Source organism: Ochotona princeps, chromosome 1 (assembly GCF_030435755.1).
Source record: "Ochotona princeps isolate mOchPri1 chromosome 1, mOchPri1.hap1, whole genome shotgun sequence".
In the NCBI taxonomy this organism is placed as follows: Eukaryota; Metazoa; Chordata; class Mammalia; order Lagomorpha; family Ochotonidae; genus Ochotona; species Ochotona princeps.
Window position 1 is genome coordinate 78,265,877 of NC_080832.1, and position 22,149 is coordinate 78,288,025.

General features: G+C 37.0%; 1 protein-coding gene across 3 annotated transcripts in view; it reads left to right on the top strand.

Annotated features, from left to right (window-relative positions):
- Nucleotides 1-22,149, top strand: part of LCA5 (lebercilin LCA5) — an 83,708-nt gene that overhangs the window by 12,687 nt on the left and 48,872 nt on the right. For 2 of the 3 annotated variants that reach the window (XM_058661192.1, XM_058661183.1), the window contains exon 2: nt 11,423-11,573. The exons of the other annotated variant lie outside the window; for it this stretch is intronic. The gene's annotated coding sequence lies outside the window, so the exon portion shown is untranslated. The remainder of the gene's footprint in view (nt 1-11,422; nt 11,574-22,149) is intronic. 3 annotated transcript variants of the gene reach the window in all.

A 22,149-nucleotide genomic window follows, 5' to 3' on the forward strand; every position in this document is an offset into this window, starting at 1 on the left:
AGTTATACGTGTATGCATTCTAACAGAAATTTGATAGAGATGAAAGTAATTAAATAAAACCAAGAAGAAATTTTTTAGCTAAAAAATCTCACTAATCAAAAGTAAAAACAAAAAATAACACATCAATGGAAAAATAGATCAAACAGAAAGAAGAATCAGTAAACTCTAAGACTATTTGAAAATCTACTTGGAAGAGAACAAAGAAAAATAAGTAAGAGGAAATCCTTTGAGAATTATGAGATAAAATGAAAAGAGGAAATATCTGAATTATTGGGTTCAAGAGGGTCTTTCAAATGCTAAGGAAAGCACATGCAAGGAGATAATGGCAAAAAACTTCTCAAACTCTCTAGATTCAGCTATCTAGAATAAGGGAGGTCAAGGTCATCAGTCAGATTTAACACAGCTAATTCTACTGCATGACATATTATAGTTAAGATTTTGGAGGTTAGGGCCCAGCGGTGTGGCCTAGCAGCTAAAGTCCTCGCCTTGAACACGCCGGGATCCCAGTTTTAATCCCAGAAGTTCCCGCTTCCCATCCAGCTCCCTGCTTGTGGCCTGGGAAAGCAGTCGAGGATGGCCCAAAGCCTTGGGACCCTGAATCCGTGTGGGACCCTGCACCCGTGTGCAAGCCTAGAAGAAGTTTCTGGATCCTGGCTTCGGATCAGCATAGCACTGGTGTTGCACTCACTTGGGGAGTGAATCATCGGACGGAAGATATTTCTCTCTGTCTCTCCTCCTCTCTGTATATCTGACTTTCCAATAAAGAAAAAATAAAATAAATCTTAAAAAAAAAGAATTTAAGCTTTTTAAAAAAAAAGATTTTGAAGGTTAGAGATCAAGAGAGGATTCCCAAAACTGCAAAAGGATAGAAGCCAGTAACACATAAAGAGATGCTGTTTGCCTCACTACAGACATTCTACCAGGTGCATTATAGGCCTGGAGGGAGTGGCTGAAAGGAAAAACTGTCAGCCAAGAATACTGTACCTAGAAAAGCTATTCTCTAGTTGTGAGGAAGACATAAAGACATTCCAAAACAAAAGCCAGAAGAATTTAGCACCATCACGTGTGCTTCGCAAGAAATGATAGTTTTACAATCCAAGAAGCAACAAAAAAAATATTTAGAAACTAAACTCACTGGTAAGAGTAATTTTAAAAACAAATTCAAAATGCTTGAATATTGCAAAGATGGTATCTAAGCCATTTATATATTTGCTGTGAGGATTAAAAGATGTAATTGACTACATTAAAATGTCAAGTGACATTCTAGAAAGAGATGAAATGTAACATCAAAAATTCAAAATGCCAAGAGGAAAGGGTTACCTTAGAGTTTATTTAATAAGAACTTCTTTGTGTTTTATTTGTCTCTTTGTCATAAATGTTAAATTGTTATCATATGAAAATAGCTTGTTACAGCCCAAGGAGGTCCTTTTGAAAGTCTCATGATAATCAGAAAGCAGAAATCTATATATAAACTTACCAAGAGTAAAAAGCAAAGAATCAGAGTACATAGGGAAAGTCATTTCCCCACAAATGAAGACTGTAAGAGAAAGATAGGAGCTACAATAAAAATTAAAAACAAGTATCACGAGTAGTAAGTAGGCAAGCAGTAATAAGAGCTACTTGGGACCCGACCTAATGGCACAAGAGGCTGACCTCTGTAGGCTCCTGTGGCAACAGCCTCTTCTGTGAGCACTGATTGAGTCTTGGTTACTCAACTTCCAATTCAGTTCTGTTAATGAATCTGGGAAAAGCAGTGGACCATGACCTGAGTACCTAGACCCTTACCACCCACATGGGAGGTTCTAATGGCGATTCAGGCTTCTTGCTTCAGTCCAGTTCAGCCCCAGCTACTGGGGTCTATTGGGAAGTGAACCAGCAAATAGAAAACCTGCTTTTCTATCTCTACCTCTGTCTCAGCAATTCTGCCTTCCAAATAAATAAATGAGTCATAAACAAAACAAAACAAAAACAAAACCTTGGCTATAAATGAATTCCCCACTTAAAAGACAGCAAGTGCCTGAAAGGATTAATAAACAGAATGAATGAAGGCTGCTTACAAGAATCTTGCTTCATTTCTGAAGACATAATCAGCAAAAGGTGAAAGAATGGAACAAGGTATTCCATGTAAATTGAATCCAAAAGAAGACAGGAATAATTCTGTTTCTATCAGATAAAATATATTTTAAATCCAAAGCAAACAGACCAGGAAGATTATTTTATAATAATAAGAGGTTCAATACAGCAAGAAGAAATAGTGCTTTCACCCAACACAGTCTGGAAGTGCTAGCTAGAAAGTTAGGAAATAGAAAGAAGGATAGTGCATCCAAATCGGAAAGAAGAAACTCAAATTGTCATTGTGCAGATGGCATTGTCTTATATTTAGAAAACCCTAAAAGATTCCACCAAAGAGCTGTTAAAACAAATAAACAAACTCAGCAAAAGTGCTGATAAAAAGCCAGTGTACAGTGTTGTCACACATCAAGAGTGAATTATCTGAGAAAAAAAAGAAAGCAATCTCATTTTCAGTCACACACACACACACACACACACATGCTTTTTTTAAAAAAGTAATCCAAGATACAAAAGAGCTCTATAATAAAACCTATAAATCACTGATTTATACAAAATGGACACAAAGAAATGCAAAGATATTTCATGTCCATGGATTGGAATAACATCACATGTACACACCACTGACATCTAATTACAAACTCAATGCAATCCTTATCAAAATTTCTATGACTTAAAAAAAATAGAATTAGAAAAACCGTTACTAAAAATCCTATAGAACTACACAAGATCTCACAATATCAAATGTGATATTGACCAAAAAGAATAAAGCAATAATTACTACACTACCTTAATTAAAACTATATTGCAGTTGAAATAGCATCCCCAAAGGACAAATAGCACATGTTTTCTCTGATATAAGGCAACATTTATGCAAAATAGAAAAACAGATATATAGGTAAACATGGATATACATATACTCTCATAGATGCACTGCTAATGCAGACTAGCATATGAAGTGAAGATATATTGCAGTATGCATCTCTACTCCCTAATAAAAGGAGGACTCCCAGTGAAACCGTTAAATATATCTTGACAAAATTGACAATATAATACTTTATTTTCCACCATTGCTAATAAATGCAATGTCATGATACACTTCAACAGCAGAATGTTGGGCTTGCGACTGTTGCTGGAGGAATATAGTACTGCAGTGGTATGGGGGAGAATGGTGTGTGGGGGATGGAGGGGAAGAGGAAGTGAACGGGGGTATTCCTATACCTACAAAACCATACCTTGAAAATAACAACATTGAAAAATGCAGAAAAGGAAAAAAATGTTTTAGAATGTGTAGTTTTAAAATATTCATTAATAAAATCTCTAAAAATAGTAGCTAAAAAAATAACACGATAGCATAAAAACACCAATGAAAGAAAATACAGACCCCTAAAACTAATCTTATGCATCTATAATTGAGTGATTTTTGATAAAGGTGCTAAGGACCTATGCTGGAGAAAAGGACAGTCTTATTAACAAGTGATGCTGGAAAAATTGAATATCCACATGCAAAAAAATGAAATTAGACCCCAATTTTCCCGATGTACCAAAGCCCCCTAGAAATTTGCTAAGCCTTTTAATGTGAAACCCAAAACTTTGACAATATGAGAAGAAAATATGGTGAAAACTGCCCTGGACTTTGGAATGGGCAAGAGTTTTCTGAATCAGATCCCAAAACTAGACAAGAATTTCATCAAACTAAGCATTGTGCACACACAGGAAATGTGTGTGAACAACCTACATAAAGGGAGAAAATACTTACAAACCATGTTTATGACAAGGGGCTAATATCCAGAATATATATGGAATTCAGACAACTTAATAGCAAAAATTAATTTATTTACTTATTAATTAGAAATTCAATTAAACACGAGCAGTAAGTCTAAATAGATAATTCACAAAGGAAGACATACAAATGCCATGGGAACATGAAAAAATACTTAACATTATTAATCAGGAAAATGTAAATCAAACCACATAGACTGGGTAGACTGTTATCATATCCCATTCCTGGGTGTGTACACAATGGAAATAAAATCTGTTGAAGGGACAGCTGCATTCTCCTGCTCATTGTAGGATTCTTCACAATAACCAGAAACAATAACCAGAAATTTCTCCTGCCAGGAGAAATTCTATCTCATTAAATAAATGGGAATTTCCAGAAAAAGAGAGAGAGAGAGAAAGAGAGAGATGGATAGCAACAGGCTTATCTAGGAAAAATACAGGCACTAAGTTAGAAATAGTAAGACATGTGCCAGGGCACCACGGGTCAGATCGCAAAGAGCAAGTCCACCTTGAGCAGCACAAAGTGCCAGATCACCACAATTTCCCCTCTATTATAATTACAAAAGTAGAAAGCATACACTAGTCCTTCATACATAATGTGTCATTCTATCACTCACCCTGAATTTTAAAAGTATTCAGTCTAGTGAAGCTCTTATTTTTTTAGAATACTTACAAATGAAAATATTAATTGGATGACTGTGGTTTTTTTGTTTTGTTTTCCTCTATATTGCTTCCCTTATCGCCCCTCCCTTCTTTCCTGTTTTTGCTTCCCAACATTTTCCCCATATTATCACATTAGTATAGTCCCTTAGCACAAGCTTGCAAGTTTAACTTTCTGATATTTAAATATATAATGACGTGATAATGACCAGAAAAGGTAGAAAATGTAGCATTATACTGTGGAGGTGTATTTTAAAAGTTTCATTGAAAGTCCTATCTTGTTTAGGACCTTTACTTCCTGGTAAGTATGTGTTTACATGTACATACATATGTTACTTTGCATATTGGGCATCTTAAATCAGAGAGAACACATGATATTTTTCCTTTTGGGATTGGCTTCATTAAGCTTAATGTTTTCTACCTGGAACCATTTTGTTGAAAATGGCAAGATTTAATTCCTCTTTGTGGCTGAGTAGCATTTCATTGAGTAGATGTAACACAATTTCTTTATCGAATCTTCTGTTGATTGGCATCTGGGTTGATTCCACGTCTTTCTTACTGTGAATTGTGCTGCTATAAATACAGGGTTTCATGTTGTTGTCTCGAATGCAGATTTCATTTCCTTTGAAATGCTGTTCTTGTTGGAAGAAGTTAAAAAAAAAAACAGTAAAGAAGAACAGGTGTTTTGGAAAGAATACTAACTTTGAACTCCAGCAGCTCAGGATCACATCCTGGTTCTACCACTTATTGTGTGTATACTTGGACACATTTCTTAGCTTTGGTTATCTAACCTGTAGTCTCAAAGGTTATTATTTTTCTATAAAATTTCATGGCATAAATAGATCCAGAATTTTAAAACTCTAATATTGAATTCCAAAATACCTAAAAATTGAATGAAATGCAATTTTTTCCACTATATAGCATTTTTATATGTTAAGCAGTTTCATATACTTAAAAATTAAGCAGTTTTATATACTTAATATCTCTTATGCTAGGCATAAAAATAACTGTGTTCTAGTAATAGTGGTTTCAGCAAGCTGGAGAGGGGAACAGAGAAGAAGGGTTGGGGTTCTGAGTGTTAGGAGTAAGAAGTATTGACATTATATTTCATAGTTGAGTAGCTATAGATAATGTTCATATACTACACTGTTCTCTCAAAAAAAAAGATTGTGATATGGTATTCGAAATGTTTTCATCAAACTGAAGTACAAAATTAGTGAAGATATAGATACTTTAACCCTGATAGGATATTTTCCAAAGTATATATATTATATTGGAACTTGACATTATACGCTGTAAAACTGTACAATTTTTATATGACTTTTATTTTGGAAAGGCCATTGTGTTGTAAATTCTATTTACAAATGAAATAGCTCTTCTATCTTTTGTTTCTCTTGCAGCATCTTTCTGACATATAGCTAGCAGAAAATTGTTGTCAGTTCCCAGAAATCTCTTTGGGCAAAGTCACAATTTTATTAAGATCATTTTCTAGTTTCCAAGGTACCGCAGCTGAAATTTTTATTGTTTCACTAGTTTATACAATGAGTTCCCATGTTTCCAGCCTACTATAGCAATTTATATACTTATTCACTGCTTTTTATGGTCTCTGCTAATAGTTCCTCAACATTGTCTAGCTTTTTAAAGAGTTTTCTTGCTCTTATTCTGGTCTTTTCTAATAGGCAAGAGCTGCAGTTTTTCCAGGTTCAGCACTGGTGGCTGAGCCATAAACCACTGTCACAGATCTTAGAAATGTCTTGCGACAACATACAACTTACACATATTTTTATATCAGTTAATTTGTTGCTTATGATAAGAAAATGTAGTCCCTTAGAAGCATGAAGATTTATTATTCACAGTTCTTAAACTGACCATTTTAGCTGTAACAATAATGTTCTTTCCTTGCTATCACTTAGACTTACTCGCTTCATGATATTCACCTGGCAATCTCCAGTGGCTACAGAACAATCTCACAAATTAGTTGAATGTGTTTCTTCAAAATGTCACACTTTATGCACAAAAAAGCAAGCACTAATATCTGCATGGTAGAAGAAAGGGGCATTTATCTACAAAGTGCAGGAGAAGGAACTGAGCAGCTAATGCTTACTTCCCCGGCTCCCTGAAGATTAGGTTCTCATGACCTTCCTTTGGTTGGTCAAGTGGGCTTCAGTAACCCTGGTGATGGAGAAGTTTACATGCATAGGGTAGTTCATTTTGCCCCAGACCCAGAATTTCCTAAGCAATCCCCTCTAGGCAGCAGGATTTTCTCTATTGGAGAAGCAAATGACTCCTTGAATCTGGTAATTAGTCATTCGGAGTCATCAGTGTCACCGTTTAACTTGGTGAAATCCCTTAACCATCCTCAGACAGGGCAAGGAAACCTTCAGCTGAAGGTATGCCTCAGTGATTTCTTGCCTATGCTTTTAGAGACACTTAAATGAGATATTTAATTTCAAAGTGGGATCTGGTTGTTTACAAACGGCCTCACCTAGCTATCTATTTGTTGAAGACAAGTTGGTCACATACCTTAAGCTGACAGCAGGCTGCCATAGGTTCTACATGGTTATGGAAGTTGAAACATGGACAGACTGTGAGTAATTGCTTTTCAATTGTCTGCTTATGTCACATTTACTATTTCCTCACTGACCAAAACTTCACACTCCCAACCCAAAAGTTAGGGTGGGAAATGACTACTGAAGGGCTTGATTTTTTAACAGATGGTGGCTCTGAGCTTATTCTTAAAGGGTATATATACAGAGCCCAGTATGGTGGCTCAATGGCTAAATCCTTACCTTATAAGCATAGGGATCCCTTATGGTACCAATTTGTGTCCCAGATGCTCCTCTTCCTATCCAGCTCCCTGTTTATGGCCTGCTTATGGACAGAAATAACTCCTGGCTCTGGCTTTGGATTGGCTCAACTCCAGCTGTTGTAGCCACCTGGGGAGTGAACCAGCAGATGAAAGATCTTTGTCTCTCCTCTCTGTAAATCTGATCTACCTCTCCAATAAAAATAAATAAATCTTTAATATATACATAAAAATAAAATGGGAAGAAATTCATTCTCAGAAGAGAAAATATTATAATCAAAGCCACAGAGTTAAATAAGCATCATAAACTATTCTGAAATAAGTATTTTTGCCTATTGGTCATTCTGCCAGCATCCAATCCTGCATATTTCAAGCATCAAAAATTATTTGCCAAGTTAAATTTGAATTCCAACTGGTTTTCTTACCCCAGCAAACAAACCTTAAAAATCATGAAGAGTCTTAATTCCTACAGTTGACCTAATTTTCTTTTCATACTCATACTGTCACCACTCTCTATGATATTATTGCCATTCGAAGAATGGATGCAACGATGGTGGTGCAAGGCTCAGAAAAGCAATAAGCACACCAATGGAAATTATTGAAAGATTAGATTGTGTTAGCTGATACAGATTTCACGGCTGTAGCCAGGCTATTGAGAAAACAAGTAAATAGAATGAATAGTTTTATGCAGAAAAGTTTTAATCAATTGACCTACTGTGTGCTGAAGTGACATTTCACTACCTTCTACATTTTAATGTCCTGCCTTGGTACCATTTTATGAATAATTTTGCTGCTAGATCTGATTTATGCCCTATCAAAGTGTCTGCTATTTTACCTCCCTGGACTGGATGATGAAAATGGCTGCGCCAAGAAGTTATAGCTCAACTTTGTTGGTGTCTTCATGACCTATGTGAAAAAATGAGAAATTTTAGAAGAATATCATATATTTAAAATGCAAGGAATTACCAAATGCTCACAACTGAATCTTGCAAAATTAGTATTTTTTTTTTTTTTTGCTGGGAGTGTGTAAGATTAACCCACAGTATTAGAATAGATTGAAGATTGAAGATGCCTTTCATTTTAATGCTATCCTGAGTTAAAGTAAACTTATCCAAAGCTGCCAAGCCAGCTGATTGCAGAGCTGAGATGCTAATTCCACTCAGCTATGTTGCCCTACTGTTCTTTCTATAACATCATGTTGTCTCTGATCAAAACTGGTTTGTAGTTCAAATAAACCTCTTTTCATAATTATAATTAAAAGATAACCTAAATATTGATGTGTACTTAGGACAGTGAACAACAGCCTGTCCCTTTATCTACCATCTAACCTACTGAAGATAATGAAATAGCTGATGTTTCGCACCTGTTTTTCCATCTGTTCATTCATTCCACCAGTATTTCCTAGCATGTGTCCTCAGTTTTCCAGGTGCTGGAAAAATGACAGTGAGTGAATTCTGTTGTAGTGGAACAGTATTCTTTTTAAAATGTGATTTATTTTCCTTGTAAGAATATACACACAGACAAAAATACAGCAAGCAGCATTTTGTAGTTACCAAGAGGTGTGAATTTAAATGTTTCTTTTTTTTTAACTGCTTAACAACTTCATGACTTACAATAATGTATGTGACTTTATCAGGTCACAACTTACTAATATAAAATAAGAATAATAGATTAAATTTGCACTCTATGATACGGTAACTGTCATCCACTGGTTCACTACCCAAGAGACTACAACTCCTGGAGATGAGCCAACCGGAAGCCAGGAGCCAGGAGATTCTTCCAGGTCTCCTATGTGGGTGCAGGGTCAAAGGCTTTGAGCCAATATCCTCTGCTTTGCCAGGCCACAAATAGAAGCTGGATGGGAAGAGGAGCAGTCAAAACACAAATTGGCACTTGAGGGAGAGGATTAGCTAACTAATTGAGTCACTGTATCGGGCCCAGTGTAATACTTTGATATTTGACTATAAAACTGTAGTTTTCCAATCTAATTTTGTCAATTTATTAAATCATTGTCATTTATATTATGTTTGTTTCCTTTAGAAAATTATCTTATTCAATGTTAGGTATTGTGCTTAATTGTCATTTCCCTTTAGTCTCTATTCTGGAAGGAATGTTTTCATAGTCTTTTTTCTTCATCTTTTATGAAATGACATAAGGCATATCATTTGAAGTATGCAGTCCTTTTTTGTCTAAGAAAACATCTCATTTTGGTTTGTTTCTTATATTTATATTATATGATCTATTTCTGATCAGAATGCTGCCCCTTGATTTGCATACTACTAATACAAATTTTTCAATGAATTATACCTGTTAGTGTACTTAATTATCTTGGTATTTGAATTGTACCCAGATTTGACCAACAAGAAGTGCCCCTCGTTCTGGCTTCTATGTCTTCGTGACAAGAGGCCTCCTCTCCTCTCCAATTTCTTCTTTTTCCTCCTCATCCTTCTCCATCCCTTTTCTCCCTCTTCCGCTCTTTTTCCTCCTCCTTTTTAGTTCTATTTATTTTCTGACATATTCAATGTTCCAGGTTCACTTTATATTCACCTTATTCCAGCTATGAATCAACCATTCATTCCCCCCTGGAAACTGTTTGCTTGTTTGTTTGTTTGTTTTCTTTCTTCTTTAATGGCATTTTCTGAATACCAAGGTTTAAGCAGTAGGTAGGTATGCCTCAGTAACCGAAATATCTTTGCCTCCAGGTCCTTTGATTGGATTGAACTCTTTCCATTTCTTTTCTTCAACAGGGCTTACTAGTCACCTCTAGTTCTGATTCTTTTATCCCATTTGCTTCTTTCTTTGTGTCTGCAATAGATGGTTATTCTGCTAACAGTATTCATTCCTGACTTGCTCCTCTTTTATGGATCCAAAATTGTTCCTTCGTGGTTCTTTGAAAAGTTCACTTGCTGACTTGTTCTTTTTCTCTTTTCGTTTTGGGCCATGGGAAGTACATCTATCTTTTTTTTTTTTTCCTCATGGATATTTGGGTAGTCTGATTTGCTCTGCTTTACAGTATCAGCAATTTGTCTAACAGAAAGCAATGTTCTCCCAGAAACTAGTTCTTTCTTACTGCTGAAACCTTTGAGATAAAATCTCTATAATTCTTTTAATTTGAAATTTGCTCATTAAGTTGCTTGTCTAATTTGTCAGGCTTGTGCTTTTGATATTCTAGAAAATAGAGTAAAAGGATCAGATATGACCTACAGTAATAATTTTAACCACACTATTGATCACTGTTCTCATTCAATGATTCATATGTGAATGTTTACTATAATATTCTATTTTTACATGCCTTATCATTTTCATACTAAAATGTTAAAGGACATCCACAGTACAGGAATGTCCATCTCAGTTTTTCATCTGAATATTTGCCAAGCAAAATCATGTCATCATTGGTCTAAAGCTCAGTTAAGGACATTATCTTTCCTATTTCACAGAGTACGGAGGTCTTGTTTAAGCAATGTTAATATAAGGCTATATTTAATTAATGGGCTCTATTGTTTAAATGCCCTCAAAAACAGGGACTGATTTTGTGATTTAGTGGTTTTGGCTACCATTTGTGGTGCTGGCATCTCATAACAGAATGCTAGCTTGGGTCCAAGTTTCTCTGCTTCTGCTGCAGCTTCCTGTTAGTCTGTGGAGAAGGCAGCAGCAGATGATCAAAGTACTTGGGTCCCTGGCATCTGTGTGGGAGATCTGAATGGAATTCTAGGTTTGGTTTCAAGCTGGGACACCTTGGATATTGAGACCAATTGGAGAGGGAACCAAAAGCTAAAAGATTTCTCTGTCTCATTTCTCTCTCTACCTGTTGCTCTGCCTTTTACATAAACAAGCAAAAAAATTTTTTTAAATACTCTCAAATAGGCAGAAATTTAGTCTATTCCACATCTTATATTGGAGCACCAAATTTTGACATCTGGCTCTGGCTCTTGATTCCAGCCTTCCTGCCAATGCAGACCCTGGGAGACAGCAGTGACGATACAAGTAATTGGGTTCCTCTCTCTTTGTCTCTCAGAAAAAAAAATACATAAGCTCGAATACATCATTTTTCTCTTTCCAAAGGATATTTAAAGCTATATTTGTGGTATATTTATGTTACCACAGAGAGCAGGACTTGATACCAAGGTGCTGCCTTTCTGCATTCTAAGGAGTCATCTCTTTATTGGACAGTGATTGGTCCTTGGAAATACAGATGACCTGGGTCTTACCTGCACTGTCTCTACTGGCAAACCATCTCTGGAGCAGTTGTCCACAGGTGTCTCTTATTGTCACTCAGTATTCATAAGTGTGTCGCCTCTTGCCCTAGGTGGATCACTCAAACAAGTGAAATCCATTGGACTTTCATTGCAAAAACAATAAGCTGAAATACTTACATTTTTGCCTTGGGAAATTCTTATTTGTGATTTTAATTTACATAGTGAGCATTTTCTCCTTTATGTTTCCAAGGAAAATGTTAGCCTAGTCAAATTTGAGTGGTCCTAAGTCCTTAAATAAGTAAGCTTCAAAATAAAAAAAATGTAATATATATAATCATCTGTCTGTTCCGGCCTGAATAATTCCAAGCTCCCTGCAATTAGGGTAACTTTTCTCCAGGAAGCACTCTAGAAAAAGTTTTACATGCCAAATGAGACATATAAATGAATAATTGCCACATAAACTATTAAAATTTACTTAGGAAAATACATTCTCCAGACAGCTAATGCTTGTTGGCTGAAGTAAGGTTGGATGCTAACAAGCTTATCCACTACTAATTACAGTGCTCTTTCTTCTACCATTCATTTAGTCCACATGTAAATATCGCAAACATAATTATCCTTGGAAGGCTATTGCACAGTAAAGCTTACTATAATCTGGGAACATTGCCAGGAGAATAGCTCTAGTTTTCTAACTTCTCCATTAATAATTTCCGAAGTTATAAATGATTTCACATTGGAAACATCCTTTGAAAACTCATGGTGAATTTCTTTTTTGCTTAGAGTGTAAGTCTTTTATGTTTTAATAATTTAAAAAATTCAATATCTTCATAGCTGCAAATTAGCTTTTTGTCATAAGCCATTCAAATTATTCTGAAATAGAAAGGCAAAAAGCACACAGAGCAGTCAATTTTAATTAAAGCTTAAAACATGACCAACCTTTATATTTGTGCATTTCTTCTTTTGTCCATAACCTTATCAACACTTAGTTTTGAAATAAACTGTAAATATTATATAAGTTTTTGGCACTATTTAAATATGCTGATGCAAATTCAAAGATTTTCATCTATTTGTCCTGTCTTGTTGGAATGTATATTATAATGTTCCACTTGAGCACCCAGGGATCTTATAATACTGTATGTAGTCAGTCAGGAAATGTAAATAAACCATTGTTGTCTTGTATATCTCTCACATGGGCAGAAAAGCATAAATTATTGTAAAAATAATATTTTTTGAGCTTTCAGAAGTACTTTTTTGTCATCAAAGTCAAACATGTTCACTATAGATAAATCAGAACCTGTAGTTTGAAAAAGAAATAAAAAAGTCTCCTTAGTTCTATTATTCAAAAAGTTAGGAGTTTTCACATTTTTTTAAGAGTTGAGATTTTTGAACATTTTATCTTTTATATTTAGTTTTGTTTTTCTAAATGTTTTATTTATTTCCTCATCATTAATTTTATATTTTAATGTCTTGCAAAACTTTATTATGTATCATAATATATTATATATCACATTAAACTGTGCTATACACAATATCTTTAGCTCCCTTTTTTATTTAAAAAAATTATTTCATTTGAAAGGTAGAGCTGGAGAGAGAGAGGGAGAGACAGAAAGAGGGAGATAAGTCTTCCATCTGCTGCTACATTGCTGGTATACTTGCCACAAGTATTGGGACTGGGCCAGGCTGAAGCCAGAAGCTTCATCTGGGTCTCTCATGTGGATACAGGTACTGAAGTATTTGGGCAATCCTTCATTGCTTTTCCAGATGTATCTTCAGGGAGTTGTTCTGAGCTATCTTCTGTTGTTTTTCCCAGGATGTTAGCAGGGAGCTGGATAGAGAATGGGGCAGCCGGAAACCAACTGATACGAGATGCTGATGCTGGCACTGACTGCAAGTGGAGACTTTACGTGCTACCCACAAAGCTGACCGATTCAGTATTCTTTCTCTTTCTCTCTTTTTTCTTCCCTTTAAAACAAAAAATGTATTCATTTGCTTTTATTTGAAAGGCAGAGTTACAGAGTAAGAAAGATCTTCCATTTATGATTCACTCCTCAAAATGGCTATAATGACTGGAGCTGAGCTGATACAAAAGCAGGAGTCAAGAGCTGTAGTTCTCCCATGCAGGTGCAGGGTCCTAAGGCTTTGGGCCATCATTGACTGATTTCCCAGGTCACAAGCAGGGAACTGGATGGGAAGAAGGGCCCGCAGGAACAAGAACTGGCCCCCATATGGGATCCTGGGACGTGCAAGGCGAGGACTTTATTCTCTAGGCTACTATGCCGGGCCCTAGAATTTTTATTTTTAAAATTTAAATTTTAATTATTATTTGAAAAGTTAGTGTGAGACAGACAGACAGACACACACACACACACACACACATCATCATCCATTCATTGGTTCATGACTCAAATGCCTGCAAAAAGCAGGACTGAATCAGGCTAAAACCACAGAATAGGACTTAATTCAGGATCCCACGAGAATGGCAGCCGTCCTAATGCATGATCTATCATCTTTTACATGCCTCAGTGTGCTGTTTTTCAGGGAACTGGAATAGAGAGCACAGCTGGACTTGAACGCAGGGCACTTTCAAAGCAGCAATTTAATTGCGCTGCTAAGGGCCCAGCCAGGTGGCCTAGCGGCTAAAGTCCTCGCCTTGAACGCCCCGGGATCCCATATGGGCGCCGGTTCTAATCCCGGCAGCTCCACTTCCCATCCAGCTGAGTGCTAGTGGCCTGGGAAAGCAGTCAAGGCTGGCCCAAAGCCTTGGGACCCTGTACCCGCGTGGGAGACCTGGAAGTTCCTGGCTCCTGGCTTTGGATCAGCATAGCACCAGCCATTGTGGTTATTTAGGGAGTGAATCATTGGACAGAAGATCTTCCTCTCTGTCTCTCCTCCTCTGTGTATATCTGACTTTGTAATAATAATAATAATAATAAAAAATAAATAATTGCTCTGCTGAAAGCTTACTCTTGAGAATTTATTAAAGGCCTTTAGTGTCATTGGACTTTTCTCTTTGTAATTATGTATTTCTTCTGTGGCAATTATCTAGTCATAGGTTTTTCTGATGTTGAGTGGAGTCTTTATGTTTTAATGATATCTGTTATCTTTATAGACTAACATTTTGTCATATTTAATGTGTCTGTTTCCTTGTTTGCTGTTTACTTTGTAAATGTGATTATGCTCTTATTATGGCAGAAATTATTGTAGTTTTTATTTGCTAACTTTGCATTTGTTTTATTTACATGTTTGAAAGTCAGAGTACTGAGAAAGAAGAGATACAGAGAGGTTTTCCATCTGTTAGTTCATTCCCAAATGGCTGCAATGAAGCCAGGAACCCAGAACGCCATCTGGGTGGCTGGAGCTCAGACACTTGGGCCATCGTCTGCTGCTTTCCCTGGCAATTTAGTACGGAGCTGGATTAGAAGTATAGCAACTGAATTGTAAACCAGCATATAGATGGAATGCTAGAGTAGTAGGCAATTACTTAACCTATGTAATTAATTAAGTAATTGCTTAGAGTTGTAGGCCACAAAGCAGGCCCCAGAAATGATAGTTTTTAAGATAAAATTTGTTAAACTGTTTTCTGTACATGAGTTCTGACTTTAATTTTAGAATGTGTCTTGCAGAAACTAGATAAATATTTGATTTCATTTTTTGCTGCCTTATATTTTGAATTTTTACTCTTCTAGATTTACTTGTTATGTCTTTGCTGGGCCTGTGTCAGGTATAGGTTATGAATAAAGATTCCTGTACCCATGGCATGCCTCAGAATCATTTGATGAATAATAATTTGATTTGGTAGATTTTCTTTATCATATTTTTATTAATATGGCAATGCTTTTAGACAATGTTATATGTTAATGTAAATATGACAACATTAATGTTTGAAATGGCATAGCTTTCTTTTCTCATAATTATTACTTTTTCATTTTAAAAACATATTTTGTCTTTATATTTATTAAGATGGTTTTCAAATTTTTAAAGAAACAGTTTGTAGAATGTCAACTAGCCTATGAGTCACATTGGTATTGTATGATCTCTTTAAATTACTCAGTTTTCCTTTATGAGGATATGATATATTTTAGTTTGAAATTTCTGTAGATTACAGAATATAAGTAAATGAAATCTATTTTCTTTTATATACTCTAGTAAGATATTGCTAGATACAAATAATAATATTTATCTGTATAAAAGTATTTGTTTCTTATATTCTCTAGCTAGATACCACTAATTTTAGAAAAATGGTTTTATACCTACATTTGTTGACCTTGGTAGGCACTAAGTAATTACCTAGTTTAATCTCCAAAACCACCTGAAGAAGTGGACAGTATAATTTCCATTTCACTATATGGGAACTGAAATGTTGAGTCTTTGAATCTTGTACCAATTTACAACTTCTGGCCTCTTGACTTCAAAGTGTATTCCTAACCTCATCAATTTTTAATAGGAAAGCTATTGAATTTTGCATGTTTAAACTTATATTCCAATTGACTGAACTTTAAGATTTAAAGAAAAGTACATTTGAATTACAAATGTCAAATCAGCATTTTTATTCCTGTTGCAGATGCCTCAATAAATCCTCTATTGAATTTCAAAGAATATACCAGAAACAAGAACCCTCAAATGACTATCAGTACAATTTGTCAAGAGATTAGAAAGGCTTATTAATATTTTTGCATAAATTATTTTCTTCAGCACAAATCTTGCGACTTAGAAATTATGTCTCTTTTCAACCTCTGGAGTTCCATATGTAAAAAACAATGCTTTTTATAATGTCTAGAAATGATAATCTAATATTTTCATTTATTATTTTCATTTTTTAGCAGTTGATAGACACAATTCTGTGATAAAATGCTATTTCCTTTTTTCCTTCTTCCCCTTACTTGATATTTTTAATGTCTTAGGAAATGAGCATAGGGCCTGGTGCAATGGCTTGGTTGACTGATCCTCCCCTTTCAAGCACTGGGTTCCCATATGGGTGCAGGTTCCTGTCCTGGATGCTCCACTACACATGCAACTCCCTGCTTCTGGTCTGGGCAGGACGAGGAGGATGGCCAAAGCCTTGGGACCCTGTACGCACATGGAAGATCCAAAAGAGACTCCTAGCTTTGGATCTATCCACTCAGCTCCAGCTCTTGTGGCCACTTGGAGAGTGAACCAGAGGATGAATGATCATTCTCTCTCTCTCTCTCTCTCTCTCTCTCTCTCTCTCTCTCCTGTTTTCTGTAGTTCTGCCTTTCCGATAAAATAAAAATCTTTTCAAAAAAAGAAAAAGAAAAATAAGCATAATACAGTTGATACATTTATTGTGACCACAAAAGGAAACCTAAGGAGGAAGATCAACCATTTGCTTCTCCAAAGACCCTTGAGAATTACACTTGTGAGTTGGAGTTGCTTAACATAGCTCAACTGACTACATAATTTTAAAAAGTGATCATTAAGAAACGACTGGCAACAGACCATATAATAATGTAGTATTTCTTTAGGATGAAGAGTTCTTGAAAACTAGAATCAACTTGTTTCATTTTCTCAGAAAACTGTACATCATTGAAGATCCTACATAGAAACTAGGAAAACATCTCTATCTGCACAATTAGGCTCTCCCAGAGCTATGTTTTGCTTCTGTCCCTTAGAGTTCCCCTTCTTGATTTATTGCATAATGTTTTGGTGTTCCTTCAAGTGAGAAAGAGGAAGATGGAAAGAAAGAGAGAGAAGAAGGAAGGAAGGGAGGGAGAGAGAGGAAGAGAGAGAGAGAGGAGAGAGGAAGGGAAAGAGATAAAGAAAGAAAGATAAAGAATGAGAGAGGAAGGGAAGGAGGGTGAGAGGAAGGAAGGAAAGAACAGAAGAACCTTTGGAGACTTTCAGGTGGGTAGGTATTTCTAAAACTCTTTCCCTGGAGTAGTTGATATGCTTCCAGTTGTTGATTTATTTGACAGGCAGATGAAAAGAGATTGGGGGCAAGTGAGAAAGAGAGGCAGGAAGAAAGAGCCCCCATCTGCTGGTTCATTCCCCAAGTGCCTGCAACCACTTGGGACTAAGCAGCACTGAAGTCAGTGGCCAGGAAGGCAATCCAGAACTCCTGTTTGATTGGCCGGAAGCCATCATGGCTACCAACCAAGATTTCCATTAGTATGAAGCTGGAGGCAGGAGCTCAAGGCCAGAAATAAGTTCATGTCTACTCTATGGAATATGGACAGTCTGACATCCTAAACTGCCAGGTCACACACCTTCGTTCCTATAATATCCTTTTGCTCTACAATTAACACAGCACTCTTGACAGCTGACTTTTGTATGGAAGGATATGATCTTTTGGGAACCACTAGGGGAAAATGAAAAGCATGAACACAGTACAAAGGAAGACAAATTTGCTGGAGATGCTAACAGTTGCATCAGCACCAAAACTGCTGTTCACTGGTCAGATTTTTTTGTGCTTACAATAAGACAGGAAACGATGGAGCTGAAGGTCTCAGTACATGGAATATCAGATCAGCAGAGGATTACAATGGGAAGGGGGCTGGAGCAGCTCAACAAATCCCATGGACTCGACAACCTTTCTGCTCCTATGAACATTCGGAATTTTTTCCTTTCAGCTGCAACATCTGCCTCTTACTCTGTCTAACCAGTACCTGCAAAGCTCAGCCTACCCTCTTAGCCTCTTTAATTATTCCTTCAGCTATTTTTTTTTAAAAATTCAGTTAAACTCAGTTTTAAATTACTTTTAAAGAAATGCTTGTTTGCATTTATTTTTATTTTGAGAGAGAAAGAGAACTTGCATCCACTGGGTCATTTCCACAAATGTCCACAACAGCCAGATCTGGGGCAGGCGATGCCAAAAGTCAAGAATTCAAGATGCCCTGTGGGGGTGGTAGGGGTTCATGTACTTAAATCGTTGTCTGCTGCATCCCAGGCTGCGTTGCTATAGAAGTGGAGGAGCCAGGACTTGAACAGGCATTCCAATATCGAATGCAGGTATTTAAAGTTGTGGTTCAACCTGCTGTACCAGAAAAGCAGCCCCTATTTTATATTCTTTCTTTGCATGAATACTATCTTATAGCAAATAGTTGTGATATTTAATTAATACACTTTTTTTAGAGGAAGCAATTATTTAAAAAAAGATTTATTTATTCTTATTGGAAAGTCAGATATACAGAGAGGAGGAGAAACAGAGCACAAGACCCTCTGTTGGATGATTCACACCCCAAGCAGCCACAACAGCCAGAGCTGAGCCAATCTGAAGTTAAGAGCCTCTTCTGAGTCTCCCATGGGTTTTCCATGAGGGTGCAGGGTTCCAAGGTTTTGGGCTGTCCTTGACTGCCTTCCCAGGCCACAAGTAGGGAGCTAGACAGGATGCAGGGCCTCTGGGACACGAACTGACACCCTTATAGGATACCGGTGCGTGCAAGGTGAAGACTAGCCGCTAGGCCACTGCGCCGGGCCCTACTTAATATACTTTTTCTACTACAGGCATAATGAAAATAGAACTTGAAAAACTGTAGAAAAGACTTTATTCATAATTCCTACAAATCAAAATAACCATTACCAACATTTTAGTGTATTTCCCTAATTTTTCTCTTACTAAATCTATTGAGACATTATATTAAAATACAGGAAGCCTTTTAAATTATAGAAATGTGTCTTAGTAAGACTCCCCCTTTATCTCCTGTCCCATCTCACCCTTTAGAAATGTTCATTTTTATCAATAACATGTTGAATTCATATAAGATTCTCATTTGTTTGTGATGGTTACTGTTTAGCCCAAAACAATGTATTACACTTTTACTTACTCACTAATTTTAAACCATATTTTCAACTAATTTTTATGAATAATGAAGCAACTAGGTAGGGTGTTTACAGGAATTCTCCATTCAGTTCCTTCCTGAATTTTGCTACATTTTTTGTGTTTTGAAATTTATACTAGTGGTACTGTATTGGGTCATAGCCATATGAAACTCTTCTATACTGTGCATATAGGTGAGTTTGGGAATACAAGCCCAGAGGGTAGAGAAATGTATGAAGGGTCCCACTGGCTCAGCCGTTGTGTAATAAAATGCATGGCTGATAGCCCCATCCCCAAATGATTTTTGCACCTGTTGCCTCTGGGCTTGGACTTCCTGTGCATCTCTTCTGGAAAAGGTTTCTCTTGCTTACAGAATTTTGTGTTGTTCTTCTCATCCCTTGTTCCTCCTTTGTGTGATCCTAGCTATCCTGTATTTACCAGACTTTCCTTGTACTTTTGAATAACTGCCATCTTCATTGCATGCTCTTCAACCTTAATGCTGTTTTTAATCTTTAAAAATGTGTTTCATTATGGAATTGACATGGTTTCAATTCCAGAATGTTACAAATTGCTGTTAATGTTATATTGGGACTCTTAATTGACTGGGATGATATTCTACCAGCTCTAACTTTGGAACAGAAATGGTCTCCCCAAGAAACTGTTCAACCCATCTGGACAATAAGTAGCTGGACTCTATGTTTGGTATATGTTTGCAAGGAAAGAATCTTGATTGAATTTGAACTGTAATACTGCACCAAGGTGGAGGAATCCACCAGGGGGGAGGGGCGTGGGGAGGGGTGGGGGGATTCCCAGAGCCTATAAAACTGTCACATAATGCATAATAATTAATAAAAAAAGTAAAAATAAAAAAATAAAAAAATGTGTTTCATGTTGCTAATGGATTTCTAACACTTCAGTGGGACTTTGGGAGACAGAGGGGTTACATGGGCCACAGCATTCCACATGCTCACTGCCTGGTTCCAGCCATCTTGTTAAGTCAGGTATCTTACTAATTGAATCAGTTAATTTAGATCTGAATAAGAATACAACCATCGATCACATCAATATTTGTTCAGATGTTGGGAACCTAAAACTTCCTCTTGACCTTCAACTCTGTCATTTGCTTATAGACCCTCCCCCTTTGATTGTTTCTCAGATCAAATGCATACTTGCCCCATAATTTACTTTGCCATAGTCACTTTGCAAAAATAATGTAGTGGGAGTTGAGAAGTAATGATGCCCCGCTTCTACTTAAAATGACATCCATTTGTTTACTTTGAAAAGTATTGACTCAGTGTTTACCCTGTGCTGGGCACTGTTGTAGGAGGTAGACATACAGCAGAGAATGAGTGAGAGAACTGTCCTCGTGCAGGGACACACGATGTCCTCTTAGGCCACGGCCATAAGCTGCGCATGGACTGGAAAGCTATGGAAGCATAAAATGTGTGATGCTGCTAGCCCAGCAAGCTAGTCATGAAAGCTCTCAGTTGGCCTATCAATATTTCAGTTTTCTAAGGTAATGCTAAACAGAATCTCTGTTCAAATATCAGTGACATGTAATACTGACAGTAATGATACTTGAAAGATTTATTTATTTTTATGAGAAAGGCAGATTTACAGAGAGATCTTCTATCCTTTTGTTCATTCCCCAAATGACTACAATGGCCAGAGCTGATCTGATCCGAAGCCAGGAGCCAGGAGTTTCGAGGGTCTCACACATGGTGAGCTGACCCATGGCTTTGAGCCGTCCTCTACTGCTTTCCCAGGCCACAAGTAGGGAGCTATATGGGAAGTGGAGCAGGCAAGACACAAACTGGTGCCCATATGGGATTCCCTGTATGTGCAAGGTAAGGATTTGGCCACTGGGCCATTGTGCTGGGCTCATAAAAGGGTTTTTTGTTTTTTTAATGGCATATCTATAAAATGGAAATATGATACACTGTTATTTATAAAGATTCTTTAAGCTGATAAGGAAGTTGTATAATTACTAATGAAATATCAGAATTATGCGTATAATTTAATTCTTAATTGAGCAGTCTCAGCTTAGAGGGGTTATTAACATTTTTTCCCCACTTACTCCTTACCACTAACTTTTGCTGAATTTCAGATTTCCATTATTATAACAATTTGGACAGAGTTAACAATACTCTGGTTTCTTTCAGTTTTTGTAGTCTAATTTGAACACTAAGGTCTCATTTACAATTCAATTCTTTTCTTTTTTAAAAAAGATAAATTTTTTTTTAAAGATTTATTTATTTTTATTACAAAGTCAGATATACAGAGAGAGGGGGAGAGACAGAGAAGATCTTCCGTCTGATGATTCACTCCCCAAGTGAGCCGCAACGGGTCGGTCCGCGCCTATCCAAAGCCGGGAACCAGGAACCTCTTCCAGGTCTCCCACACGGGTGCAGGGTCCCAATGCATTGGACCGTCCTCCACTGCTTTCCCAGGCCACAAGCAGGGAGCTGGATGGGAAGTGGAGCTGCCAGGATTAGAACCGGCGCCCGTATGGGATCCCGGGGCGTTCAAGGTGAGGACTTTAGCCGCTAGGCCACGCTGCCAGGCCCAAGATATATTTTTTTAATGGAAAGTCAGATAAAAAAGAGGAGGAGAGACAGAAAGGAAGATCTTTCATCTGATGATTCACTCCCCAAGTGGCTGCAATGGCCAGAGCTGAGCCAATCTGAAGCCAGGAGCCAGGAGCTTCTTCTGGGCCTCCCATGATGGTACACGGTCCCAAGGTCTTGGGTCATCCTTGACTGCTTTCCCAGGACACAAGCAGGGAGCTGATGGGAAGTGGGGCCACCAGGATTAGAACTGGTCCCATATGGGATCCAGGCACATGGGCAAGGCAAGGACTT